Raw genomic sequence first — 13,703 nt, 5'->3', positions numbered from 1 at the left:
CAAGAAGTTAGCTTTCAGAGCAGAGGACTGGTTGATGAGCCATAAGCTTAGGAAGGTATCCTGACAGCAGTGGGTGGCCCGGACCATGCAAGGGGGTGAGAGGGGACTCCTAGTGGCCCTGAGAAGGCTTGGGGGAGGCCCTGAACCCTACAGAGAGGGTGGTCATGGAAAGGAGCAGGAGGGGGGGAAATGGGAGGGATTATACAGGAGGAGGAACCCATAGGACTTGGCCACTGACTGGAAGTAGGAAGCAGAGAGAACAAAGGGACAGAAGCCTGGGAAACATCCAGCTTTCCTCCCCAGCATAGATGCAGCAAATCACACACCTAGAATCACAAAAGACCTTAAGGACTCTTGTCTACACAGCACAACCACTGAAAACTTCAGAAAGCCCCCAGATGCCATCTGGCCCCCAAATATCTGGAAAGCCGTTTTGCTTTTTGTCTGGATGCTTGCAAAGGGCATGGGAGTAACGGGGCCTCTCTACCCCCAGGCTCCAGACTCGCCCCACTAAGTACTCTTCAGGAAGGCAGCCAAGAGCCAAGGTGCTGGGTGAAGGGGTAGCCAAGCCCCCTGCTCTCATCAGAAGCCATGCTGGTATTTTTAGTACCGCAATCAACAGTGGGCCCGCCTCTGGATCGGTTCAGGCAGCCTGGGCCGAGCAGAGCTGTTAAAAATGGAAGGGCACACACTGCAATCAGTTGTGGCGGACGAGGGGCACCGGAGGGGCAGCAGCTGTGACATCGGAAGCTATTGGCCCTCGAGCTGGCGGAGGGGAGCACGGCAGGGGCATGGGGAGAGCAGCTTCCGGGAGCACGCTGGAGCCTGAGGTCATGCCGTCCCAAACCCATGGTGCCCCAGAAGCATCCGGGAGTCAGGCCCCTTCCCCAAAGCACTGCCTCCACACCTGCTTCTTACTGTGCCACAGACCCCACCGTTAGCATCCTCACTCTTTCCTTTCCCTGCAGGCCTTTCTGTAAGTGGCCAACTTCGGATGTTGGGGGGTGGGGGGCCCGGTGAAAAGGGGAGGGACTACAGACCAGGGCTGCCCCGGGCTAGAGGGTGGTGAGCACTGAAGAGCTGGAAAGAGCAGGACACAGATGGCCCATCCCGCCCACTGAAATCGGGGAACCGACGGTTGTCGCCTCTATTGTCCCCCACTTCTCTGTTCTGGTAGAAAGCAGAGGTGCACCGAGAGCTCCCTGTGTCCCTTCCAGGGTGGGAACTGTAGTAGGCGGCCTGGGACAGTGCACCTGTACTACGCTGAGACCCAGGAGGCCTGCCTTCTAAGCCATTTGTATCACTCTGCGGCACCTTTGGGGCCTCCAGCAAGTGACCTTCCCTCTCTGGCCTTGGTGGCTCTATGTAAAATGACAACACTGGGGTAGCAGCAGGCCAGGTGCAGTGATGGATGCTTTGGAGGCCCTGGCCACAGCCTCTCCCCTCCATCCCAGAGCAGAGGACTCCTGGCTGGGGCGGAGCCGGGCCCCCAAAGAGGGGCTGTACTCAGTGTCCCCTTCCAGAACAGAAGCCCAGAGGATGGGCTTCCTGGCATGGTTGGGACACCGTTGTCCTGCCCAGCCAGGAGCAGAGGGGGCTGCGAGGGTGCAGAGAGGACAAGGAAGTGGATGCAGAACTCAGGGACCCAGGGCGCCTATCAAAGCAGTGCCTAGAGGCCACGCTGTCCCACGCCCTCACCGTACAAACCCTGGCACCGAAGTCAGGGGAAGGCAAGAGCCCCGGTGACCCCGCCAGACACGCGCCCGGGGGGAGGCACGCATAGGACGCCCGAAGGCAGGAGCCAATGCCCCCTCCCCACTGCGTCCTGGGTCCTTCAAACGACCCCTACCATCGGGGTCTCCAGAACCCCGATTCACCCCAACTGAGCCCTCAGCCTCGCAGACGGGCCGTGGGGCTCCGCAGCCATCTGCCAGCCTGCATGCAGGAGCGCGGGGGTTGTAGAGTTTATTGAATTCGTGTAGGAGCATAAATCCGTGTCAACTTGCCTCTGAACAGTGTTCAGCTGGCAGACGTGCTGTCCTAGGAAGATGCTTCGCTGCCTGTCCCACAACCCTTTACTCCCCAAGCGGGGCAGATCCAGGCCCCACCAGCTGGGTGCCTCGCTCGAGGAGGTGCCCCGACAGGTCATTCCTTCCATCCCCCTGCCGCACCGCCCCCCGCTCCCCGCACCAGGCCACAATCATGCCGAGTCAACGTCTCCTTAACAGCATGCCCTGGACAACTGTGCTCCGTAGCCGCTTGGCCCTGCAGATGTTCGGCATCTGGACGTGTCCCTCCCCCCACCCCCGGGCATGGGAGGGGCCCTGCTGCCTTCCCTGAGCCCGGGCTCCTGGAGCCAGGGGCAGGAGGAAGCGTCCAGTTGTCCCTGCCCATCTCCGGCTGCCCTGCGGGCATCGCGTCTTCCCACCTGGAAGGTGGGTACCACACCCAGGGTGCACGGACAGGAGCGCCCCCAGGCTGGCATATGGCAGAGCCACGTTCGCCACCACGGTGTGGGCTGGGTGGCGCATCTCGTGCTTCCTCAACACCTCAAGAGGCGGGATGAGAATCTGCCGTCTGACAGCCTCGGGCACCGCAGCCTGCTGAGGGCTCAGTCACGCACCTAGCTCTGCAGATGGCTGGGCCGCGTCGGCATCAGGGGGGAGCAGGTGGTCGGCTCTCTCTGCGTGCGCTTCTGCGGCCACTCGGTCTGAGAGACGCGGCGATGCCCGCCTCCGGGGACAGCAAGAGAAGAGCTGCGCTGCCTCTGTGCCCCGGCTGGCCTGCTGGACGGTGGCGGGCACGGCCACTGCCCTCTCTTCGTGTGGGGAGGCTCTCTGCTGGGGGCTCAAAGCCTCCCTCCCACCCCACCCCCCAAAAGCTGCTGGCTGTGGAAGATCAAGAGAAGGGCTGGTTGGGACTCAGCAGAGGGTGGAAAGAAAGAAACTGCGCCAATGAAGAGGCGCGGGAAGATTGGCGTCTCTCCACAACCAGCCAAGGGGACAGTGGCTTCTTCCAAGAGGCCGGAGCGGCGACCTTGCTCCAACCAGAGGAAGCGTTCGGAGCTGAGAGTCGGGCAGTGCGACAAAAAGGAACAGGGAGGAGAGAGTAGTGATATTGCCCCCCTTTTCTGCCGCGATGTAGAAACCCCAAGCACTCTTCCTAGGAGGAGGGAAGTACTGTCTCTGAGCCTCCGAGAAGTTGAGTGACTGGGCCACCATCACACGGCTCGCATTGAGACCCAGAAGGAAACCCCATTCTTAACTTGGACGTGAAACCATCAGTCCCCCTAGGCCATGAGTTCATGCCCTGTATTCCCCCAGAGCCCTGAAAGGCAACCACCCTCAGCCAGGCTCACAGACAGTGGGGTAGGCGCTCTCAGGTGGTTTCTGTGGGTGAAGAACTGCCCCCTCTGCTGCCCATCCTCTGCGGTGAAATGCCCTGGGCTGCTAGCCCTCGGTGTGAAGGCATCTTGGAAAGTCTGTAGGAAAGACAGCGGGAGGCGATCCTGGGCTCCATCCATGCACAATCTTGCTCAGGACAACACAAGGGGAAAATTTAGCTGCGTGGACTGGAGTCAACTCCCCACCAAGCCTCAGTTTCTTCATCTACAAAGCGAGGCGATGGGACTAGGAGATCCCTGAGGTCCCTCCCAGCTCGGACTCTGTGAATCTGGAAAGGAAGAACACTACTCCGTGACTCTATCCCTGACCTCTCCCCCTGGCCCTCTCTGTCTCGTGCTCCATTCTTTGGTTTGCGCGACGGTGAGAGGCCCTGCGTATTTCTCGGTCTTTCTCTGTCTTCCCCTGCATCTCCCTGCTTGTATCTGCCTCTCTCTGGTGGCATCACTCCAACTGAGGGTCCTGTGTAGGGACACCCTTCATGGATCCAAGGAAGGGAGCACCCACAGTTCTGAAACACTGTCTAAGAACTGGTAATCTGTTTGGTAGAGAGGACAAAGCTGGTCACTGGTGCTGTGCGCAAAGAGTGATAGTGAGAAAAGAGAAGGCGACGTGCCTGCTGCCCTCAGGGACCTCCTTTTTTTAATGGCAGAGACAAGAACCATCCAGAAAGCGAAGAGGAAGCTCAGACTGGCATCGGGCCCAGAGATAAGTCCCAGCAGCTGGGAAGAGGGAGGGCAGACAAGCAGATGAGGGTTAGCACCTGCCATAAAGACTTCGAGGGGACCAGGCATACGCACAAGAACATTCGGCCTTCCAGCAAAGGCTCAGGTCAAAGGCAAAGGAAAAGAGTCAGACCGCCAAGGCCAAAGGGAAGGCGCAAGACCCAGGTCTGTTTTCTCAGGGTCCCCCCCATCCCAGAGGCCTCTCCCTATTGGAGACCATGGCGAGTGCAGTGGCCTCAAGTGCTCCTGAGCAGAGAGATAGCATGCATATGTCCAGTACGAGGACTCAGACCCCCAAAGGACCTGGAAAAGTCTGGGACAATAGCAGATAGAGGGGAAAGGGACGTTTCTGGTCTTAGAGGCAAAGTCTGGCTGCACAAGTACAAGATGGGGTGGAACCCACTTTGCAGCAGAATGTGGAAAAGAGACTCCGGGTGTAGCTGAAAACCAGCTGGAGATGAGACCAGAACACGATGGGTCCACTGACCCATCTCAACGTGCGTACCTTCGGCAGAGCTGCGCCGATAGAACAGTGGCCAGAGGAGGGAGGTCAGGGTCTCATGCTCCTGACATTCTGTGCTCAGTCCTGGGTCTCCCATCATGAACGGTCACTGACAACCAAGTCACCTCCACAGGGGGACAATAAGAGGGAGGGGTGGAGGGAGCCATGTCCTGTAGTTAATTTTACAAATGCTTCTATAATGCTGTATCCCTGCACACTGCTAACTCCCTGCATCCTCATGATGACCGTGTGAGGCGGGCACTATTTCCAGCCCTCTGGCAGGGATGAGGAAACTGAAGTGCAGAGAGCTTAATTAACTTGCTCAAGGTCAACCCCCAGGCACCTCGTGCAGTCAGGACTCAAACCCAGGAGATCTGGCTCCAGAATCGTGCTCTAACCCCACCGCCGCTGCCTCCCGCACACAGACAGCTGAGAAGGAGCAGGGATCCTTAACCCACAGAGGAGAAGGCTCTAGAGTGGCGGGCGGTGGGGCTGCCTACCGTGCAGGGAGTGTGCGGGGTCAGCGCTGGGGGACCCGGACAGCAGCCTGGGCATCAGCGAGTGTTGTGGAGGCAACACTACTCCTCACCCTTCACGCTCACCTCCACACTATGCTATTCACAGGCCCCTCTGTTCTCCCATTATCCAGTCCTCTAGGGCACTTGTGCCACGTATTTGATAGAATTGTGGCATCTCGACGTGAGAAGTGGCTCCCTGAAGTTCTCCTGCTTGACTTCTCGCTCCTGCAGAATTCACATCAGCCCAAGGGAAGAGTATACAGTCTTGGTCACCTTCAGTAATGGGGAGCTCAGGACCAGTCAAGTCACCTATGCCAGCGGTAAGTGGGCAAGTCCATTAGAATGAGAGCTTCTCAATATTCTAGGACAGCTTGGGGGGGGGGGGGGGCAGGGAGAGGAAGAGGTGATACAAAATAGAATGTAGGGCCATATAGGCTGAAATCTTTTCTGCGGAAGGAAATATAGCACCTTCTATTTGTGGGAAACCTGAGATAACAAGTTACAGCCTTCGGGTGTTGCAGAGAGGAAGCAGAAATGATCCCCCACGTTTACAGGAGCAGGTGACAGAAGCACAGAGGACCAGCCCCTGCTGACAGTTACAGAGCAAAGAACAGGAAGTATGGAGCGGGAACCCAAGATCCTGGCTTGGGGGGGGGGGAGGTCTCTGACCTGTTGGCCCCCAGGGAAGAGGCCCGGCTGGTGCTTCATGCCACATGCACTCCGGTGGCCCGTTCCCAGTGCCAAAAGTTGTTTAGATGTGCTGTCCACCCTACCTGGGACCACGGAGCACTGGAAATGCGGCCAGGGGACATGAGAAGGGCTCCAGGTACAGAACACACCATGGGATTTGATAAGAAGAGTGTAGGGGCGCCTGGGTGGCTCAGTCGGTTAGGCATCCGGCTTCGGCTCGGGTCATGATCTCGCGGTCCGTGAGTTCGAGCCCCACATCAGGCTCTGTGCTGACAGCTCAGAGCCTGGAGCCTGTTTCGGATTCTGTGTCTCCCTCTCTCTGACCCTCCCCCATTCATGCTCTGTCTCTCCCTGTCTCAAAAATAAATAAACGTTAAAAAAAAAAGTTAAAAAAAAAGTGTAAAACATCTCGTTAATAATTTTGTAATATTGAGCACACATTGAAATGATCCTATTGGGTTATATAAAATATATGATTAAATTTAAAACGACTGTTTAAACCACGGCATCCCAACACAGAATGAAGGCACGCATGGGCAGAACGCAAATTCCCTATTAGTGCTAGGGGTCCAGAGAGTCAGAACCTTGGGGGTTCAGGAGTGAGAGAGCCCTCTGCAGTGTGAGGGAAGGGTCAGGAAGGAATGGCTGGTGGCCTTGGGAAGAGCCCTGAAGGATAGGTCCAAAGTGGGCAAATATTGAGAGCAAAGAGGCATTCGTGGTGTAGGGAGTGGGGTGCACCAGGGAGACTGGGAGGTTGAGGAAGGAGTTTCCTGGTGACAGCAGTAGAAAATGAATCAGGGCAGGGACGATGTCTCCCCACAGAGGCCCACCCCAGGTCCTGTCTTTGTTCCTCTTGAGCTCCCAATCCAGACTTCACTTTCTGTGGCCTCTTTCCTTAAAACGCATTCAGTAACCAACCAATCGCTGAAGAGCGCCTACCGTGTGCCAGGCACTCTGTGAGGTGTTGGGGGCACAGCAATGGACCAGACCTCCTCGGTTCCTATCGTTGAGTTTACAACGACGGAGAACGTTGAGTTCACAATGTTGAGAAGGCAAAGAGATAAAAATGTACCAGTGCTTGTGCACTAACCTCCCCAAATCCAGTTCTAGCAACTACTATCCTGGCCGCGGGTCCATGACCCCCCTCGCTCCCGCTCCACCCGAAGGAACAGCCCCAGCTCCGTGACTCCTAGGCAGTCCAGTCTTCTGAGGGTCCAGTCATGAAAGCCCAGCCTACCCCGTGAGTAGCCTGGGGACCCAGATCCTGATCTGCTAGGAGCCAAGGGTGCCTGACACCCATGACCACCAGGCCCACAGGCCTAGTAGGGGCACCAAAAGGTATGAAGGACCTTGCTACCTTCACAGGCCCCGTCATGGATCCCGTCCGAGGTTCTGCATTCACAGAGAGGCCTGGCTCCTCCCAAGGGGGAAGATACCACTTGAGTCAACTACCCACCCAGATGCTTCTCAAGAAAACAGGGCCCTTGGAGTTTAGCTCGTGTTCCCCGATCGGCCAGACCTGAGTTCCCAGTCCTGTCTCCTCTGATCTCATTTCTCCCTCAGCCAAGTTCACCGAAGGACCAGCTTGCAGAGGGCAGAAAGGTGGGGGCTGGGCCCAGCCCCCTCTCGGACCCTCTCAGCCTGACCCAGAGGAAGCCAACGGAAGCAGGAAAAGCACCCCAGGCCCTCCTGAGTTGTACTCTGTCAGCCACTTGCTTGACTCCTCGGGACTCCCAAGAACGTAAGGGAACGTGAAGACCCACTCTCGTATTCCACAAATCAGAAATTGGACTTGGGGTTCTGGATGTGTATTAGTACTATAGCCCTCCCTATACAGTCTGCAGCCCTCTACCTGCAACGCCCCCCCCAGGCACCCCACACACACACACTTACATACACGGGTACAATGGCAAGGACTAAGGACAGAGAACATTGCATGGAGATGGCCTCAGTGTAAGAGGCTCCGTCACATCCCAGGCCCTGTCAGTGGGCAGGCCGTCCGGTCCAGTCACTGTGACAACAGGACCCATCTCTCAAGGAGGGAGCTGCGTGAAGCTGCTCAGAGCTGGGTGTTGGAGGAGGCCATCCTCATGCCTTAAATATCCTTCACTAGAGACCTTTACCCTGCCTCACCCTTCACCCTACAGCTCTGAACCTCTCAGTGACCATGTCCCTGCTTCCGGAGGGAAATGAAAGCTGGATGCAAGAACAAACTCTGGAACGGGAATCGGGAAAGACCGGCTTTGACCTTGAGCGAGTCATTTCTCCTCTGGGCCTCCGTCTCACCCTTCCAGGAAAGTCAGCGATTGCTAAGGTCCCTGACAGCTTTGACATTGAAGGCTCCGGGGTTCCATGGGCTTGTCCTCTGGATCCTGGCAAGCTGACAACTATGCACATCAGAGCCCACATGAGCAACATATGTGCCAAAGGGTGGCAAAGGCGTCTACGGGAAATCAGCCTGGCACTGCCTTCTCTGGTGACGTGGGAAGAACACAGCCCTCCCCTGCATCCCAGGACGCCCCGCAGCATCTCTCCACGTACACTGTGCAGTGAGAACAAATGAAAGAGCCTGGCACGGTGCCTGACCCAGAGTGGCTGTTCCAGAAGGGTCCAATGTCCCTTCCTTCCCCTCTCAGATACTGAATGTGTATCTCTTTTCTTAGAGGATGGTGGGGGTAAGAGAAACTAGAAAGAAGAGGGGAAGGACAAGGTCAGGGAGGCTGGGAGAGTAGGAAGGACCACAGCTGCCATCATTAATCACCTTCCCTGGTAACCTGTGTCTGGTGACTCAGCACCTGTGACACTGATAAAGGCTGGAGGGATGGAGATGACAAAGTCACAGGCGGGATGTGATCGCATGGGGGAGGGAGAGGCAAGGTTGAGTCCTGCTTTCAGGGTTTAAGCTCAGTTGGAGACACACACACACACACACACACACACACACACACACTGCCATTCTGCAGCCTGCAGAGCCCCCTCCTCCTGCTGCCACCCCATCTGTGCTCAGGCTGCAGCCCCCTCTGCCTACTCCCCATGGCCAACCAGGACAAGGTAGGCAACCGCTATTGAATATTTTACACATTAAGAATTCTATGAAGCCAGGTGCATTAGAAGGGCAGGGACTATGTAATGAGGCAAACTGGCGTAGTGGAAAGTGCACGAGGTGACCGAGGACCCATCTGCCTTCTCCGATCCTCCCCCAAGACCTGCTTGCTGAACGAATGGGCATCAGCTGGTTCCTGGCAAACCTGGCGACCAACTAGCTGTGTGACCGCACGCAACTCACATCCCCTCTCTGGGCCTCGGTTCCATCATCTGCACGATGACTAGGTTGGATGACAAGATCCCCAAAGTCCTCTCTGGCTCCAGTAGGCTGTGACTCTCAGATTCTATAAGCTATGCACACGTCCCAGCAGATGGCCAATAGCAATAGTCATTGGTTGAGCTGGCTCCCACCAATTCCCTGTAAGAAGTGAGCACATACAGCAAATGCTCTTTTTGGTTCCTATCCATGCAACAGCCACTGTTTATAATTAAAATTCTGAATTATCAACTGTTTTCATTATAAGTAAGGAAGGGGAGGGCAGAGCACAGCAGAACAGAATTGCAGGTGGGCTCTTTAGGACTCCTGTGTTCTATATTCATCATTCCCTCTCATCTATAAACCTCTAAATACCTCTCTGTCTCCCTCTCTCAGCGCCCCCTCCCATTAAATATTGTCATGGGTAGAATTTTAGGGTGGCCCCGAGATTCCTGCCTCCTCCTGTATCATGATTATCATGAGATAATTGAGGTTTCAAATAAGTTGATTTTGAGTTACGTAAAAGGAAGATTGTCCTGGGTGGGCCTGACTTAATTAGGTGAAAGCACATAATAGAGGGAGGGGCCCTTTCCAGGAAGAGAGAGACCCCGCGGAAGTAAGCCACTGTGAAGTGAGTGAGCCCGTGTCAGAGCTACAGGTCAGGAAAACTGTGAGCAGCTTCTGGAGGCCAAGAGAGTCCCTTGGATGGGACTTCAGTCTTACAGCCACAAGGAACCGAATTCCAACATATGAGCTTGGAAGAGGATCCTGCGCTCCAGAAAGGACCACAGACCAGCCCACGGCTGGCTTTCAGCTCTGTAAGACCCCGAGCAAAGGACCAAGCTAGGGTGGCTTGGACTCCTGCCTCGCAGAAACCACGAGATGATAAAATTGCATGGTCGTTTTAAGCTGGCAGGTTCGCGGTCATCTGTTACCGAGCTATAGAAAGTGAACAGAAATATCTAACCAGATGGTAAAACATCACACCAGCATCTCCCAACAGGGTGTTGCCTGGATGCCGCTCCAATGCCAAGCACAAGTGGCCTGCCCCCTCGGCTGTTTTGGAATTGCCTAAGAGCCCTCCCTCTGACCCCAGTCACTGAGACTAGGCCGCAAAGACAAAGGGCTACTCTACCCAGGGAGGTGCTGCCTCCTCCCACGTGAAGGCGATGACATCTGTTCAGTCCAGCGCCGACACGGGATGGCAGAGGCCACCCCAGGGGACAAGTGCCCTTCTATTTCTCCCAGCCAATCTGGTAATGGCATGCAAATGACTCCATTAGCTTCCAGGCCAATTGACAGCCAAGCCATGCGTTAGATAAATTGCCTCCAGGAGGGTGCCCACTCCCACCCCCCCATAACACAACACCTTGGCACCTAGTGCAGTCGCCGGCCCTCTGCCCTTCCTCCTTCCGTGTTCTCCCTCCTGCCCTCCTCTCTGCCTGCCCCCTGGGGCACCAGCCCCTAGTGCCTCTGCCTGCCACTTCTGCCTTACTGCAGCAGAAGCCTCATCCAATGTGACATCGGAGGGCAAGGGGACAGGGAACTCAGCTGAGGTTTTGGAATGGGCCCTAGGAAGGCATGAGCGTGGAGGACAGGCCCCATCCCCCCTTGTCTCAGCACCCCTCCCAACCCTCTCACATCCCCACGTGTACCCCACTCCTTCCCTGACTCACACAGGTCAATAGTGAGCCAGGAGACCTTCCAGTGATGAGCAAATCCTATGGCACATTCCTAGGGCCTAGAATCTTTTCATCCATCCCATGCCCCTCCCCTGAATCTGCCAAGAGGACAGCTGTCCCCAAGCCCCTGAGAGAGGCATCTGACACTTAAGTTCTCCCTAGTAAGTAGCCCAGGACTCCTCTGTTTCCCTGTCTCCCCTCCCATCCTGGTCCTCACTTCCCCAAGGGCTAGATGGGCAGTGAGGTTTCTGGGACCTCATCCAAGAAGAGCCTGGAAGACCCCTAGAGTTTATTCTGTTATTGAAAGCAGAGACATAGCACTGGTCCTATCTCTGGGCACTGGAGAAACACACGAGTGGAAAGGAATTGGATCCCAAGCCACCGGCTCTGCAAAAGGACTTGCTGAAGTTGACTTAGCACCTTCGCTGCTTGTATGTAAGCAGCTACAAGTGCCCCACCCTCGGAGACAGGGATCCCAGACGCTCAGAATTCACAACCCACCCTCCCCCCCCCACCCCACCCCCCCCACCCCCCGTGCTTCTAGGGCTCCGCACCAAGCATCTCCTCCTTCTCTGAGCAGAGCAGACCTTACACTTCCCCCACATTTGCACGGGCTGAGCCAGAGCCCCGCAAAGCGTGGCCTCTTGGTGATGCACACCAGAGTTACATGGGAAGCTGGTGAGGATACGGATTCCCTGCCTGGTTAGCACGTTCTTCAAGTGATTCTCATGCACGGAAGTTTGAGACCCGCTGTCTAGTTTCTCTGTGGATGTTACTCTCACGCTTTGCTACCAAGTCAATACTTACCCAGAAAGAAAACCATCTAGAAGCAAGATCAGATGTTTGATCCACTTGCTAGGTGCTGCAGTGGCTACAGGACAATTTACTTAACCTCTTTTCAGCCTCAGCTTTCACAGGTACAGAATGGGAATACCCAGGTTGCAGTATTCTTAGGCTAAAATTAACCTCCACTCATTCCACAAGGATTCATTGAGCTTATCCTCTGCCCAGTACAAAAGCAAAATCATAGTCTCTATCCTCCCAGAGCTCAGTTTTATAGGGGAAAAGCAGAAACAACATATAAAAATCAAGGAAATAAACAAGAACGTATCATTCAATGTAAAGGGCTGTGCAAAGAATAGAGCAATGGCAAACTACCAAAACTCATTTAAGACGAAGTGAACTGAATTCGCCTGTATTTATGAAAGAAATTGGAGTTGCAGTTAAAAATCTTCCCACAAAGAAAACTCCAGGCCCAGCAGGCTTCCTTGGTAAATTCTACCAAACATGGGAGAAACGAATATTACCAGATCTATATAAATTCTTCCAGAAAATTACAATGAGGAATCATTCAAAACTCATCTTATGAGGCCAGCATTACTCTGATACCAAAACCAGACAAAGACACTCTAAGAAAACTACGGGGGTGCCTGGGTGGCTCAGTCGATTGTGTCCGACTCTAACTCAGGTCACGATCTCGCGGTCCGTGAGGTCGAGCCCCGCGTCGGGCTCTGGGCTGACGGCTCAGAGCCTGGAACCTGCTTCCGATTCTGTGTCTCCCTCTCTCTCTGCCCCTCCCTCCCAATAGGGTTCTCTCTCAAAATAAATAAACATTTAAAAAAAAATTTTTTTTAAGAAAACTACAGACCAATATGTTTCATGCTGACAGATAGATTCAAAAATTCCGAACCAACTTTCAAGAAATGTATCCCAACAATATAGTAAAAGGACAACACATCACAACTAAGGGGAGCGCATCTCAGGAATACAGAGTTGGTTTAAGATTCAAAAATCAATTGATGTAACTCACCGTGTTAATAGACTCCAAAAGAAAAGCCATAATGCTCCTCTCAAAAGACGCAGAAAAGGCATTGGACACAAATCCAACATCCATTCTTGAGAAAAACTCTCCGCAAACCAGAGAAAAGGAAGGAACTTCCTCAAACCGATGAAGGGAACCTACAAAAATGCATAATCACAATAATGCAGCGGACATCCTATTTCATGGTGAAAGGCAAAAGAGGGCTCAAGTCCGGGCAGTGGCCACCCAGGCAGGGGGCGGGGGTGGAGAGTGCATGCTCACGGGCCGGGTGTGAGGTCAAGGCCGGCTCCTGCATCCGTGCAAGCAGCTGGCCCTCGGGACATGGTGGCTCTTGGATCTCCACAGACCCTCCCCTGGGCAGCCCAGTGTGTCCAGTACAAACCTTGGTGTCTCTCCAGCTCAACTTACTGTGGTTGGTTACACCTGCCTCCCTTCTCTGCCCGAAGATCTCTTCCTCCTACCCCAGCACCTAGCACAGTACCTGGCACCAGGCAGGTACAGTAAATGTATGTTGAGTAAATAAGTGAAGGAACGAATGGCGAATTCACTAATTAAATCATGAATGCGGAGCAAGGGAAACATTTCAATCTGCCTTGGCCTCAGTGTCGGATCCTCTCCTCCACCCCAGGTCAAGGGCGCCCCCAGCTACCACCCTCCTATTTCAGCAGCATCCCTGCCTGCTCTCTCTACCCAGAAGCTGCAACCACGTGGCCAGACCACTGGGCAGTCAGTGCTGGCCGACTCCTGGTGCCTGGCAGCCGGGCCTGACCTAGTTTGGAGCTGGCCGAGGCTGACATTTGCCACAATACATGCAGCTCATCAGATGGGCTTAGCGTGTTGGGCTCTGAAGCCGGATTCGGCTTTGCATGCCAGAAATGTGGACAGAACACGATGGGCTCGGAGCCCCGTCTCGCCCTGTCCCACGGGGAGGCGTGAGGGACGTTGCTAAAGGAACAGGGAGCGGGGAGGACTCCTCGTGGCACGGATCAGTTTACTAATCTAAGCATTTTCCAAACGTTTTTTGGTGCGTTTTCCGTTGACTACACATCGGCAACGTAGGTC

The 13,703-nt window shown here is 54.9% G+C and overlaps 1 long non-coding RNA gene across 2 annotated transcripts in view; it reads right to left on the bottom strand.

Moving 5' to 3' along the window:
• The window catches only part of LOC121035525 (uncharacterized), a 76,692-nt gene that overhangs the window by 28,836 nt on the left and 34,153 nt on the right, over positions 1-13,703 (bottom strand). For both annotated transcript variants that reach the window (XR_005792931.1, XR_005792932.1), the window contains one exon: positions 12,630-12,778. This is a non-coding gene — a long non-coding RNA (uncharacterized LOC121035525). The remainder of the gene's footprint in view (positions 1-12,629; positions 12,779-13,703) is intronic.

The sequence above is a fragment of the Herpailurus yagouaroundi genome, unplaced genomic scaffold (assembly GCF_014898765.1).
Source record: "Herpailurus yagouaroundi ecotype Mexico unplaced genomic scaffold, PumYag 161, whole genome shotgun sequence".
NCBI classification, from domain to species: Eukaryota; Metazoa; Chordata; class Mammalia; order Carnivora; family Felidae; genus Herpailurus; species Herpailurus yagouaroundi.
Note: the sequence above shows the minus strand (reverse complement) of the source record. Positions and strands in the feature narration are given on the sequence as shown.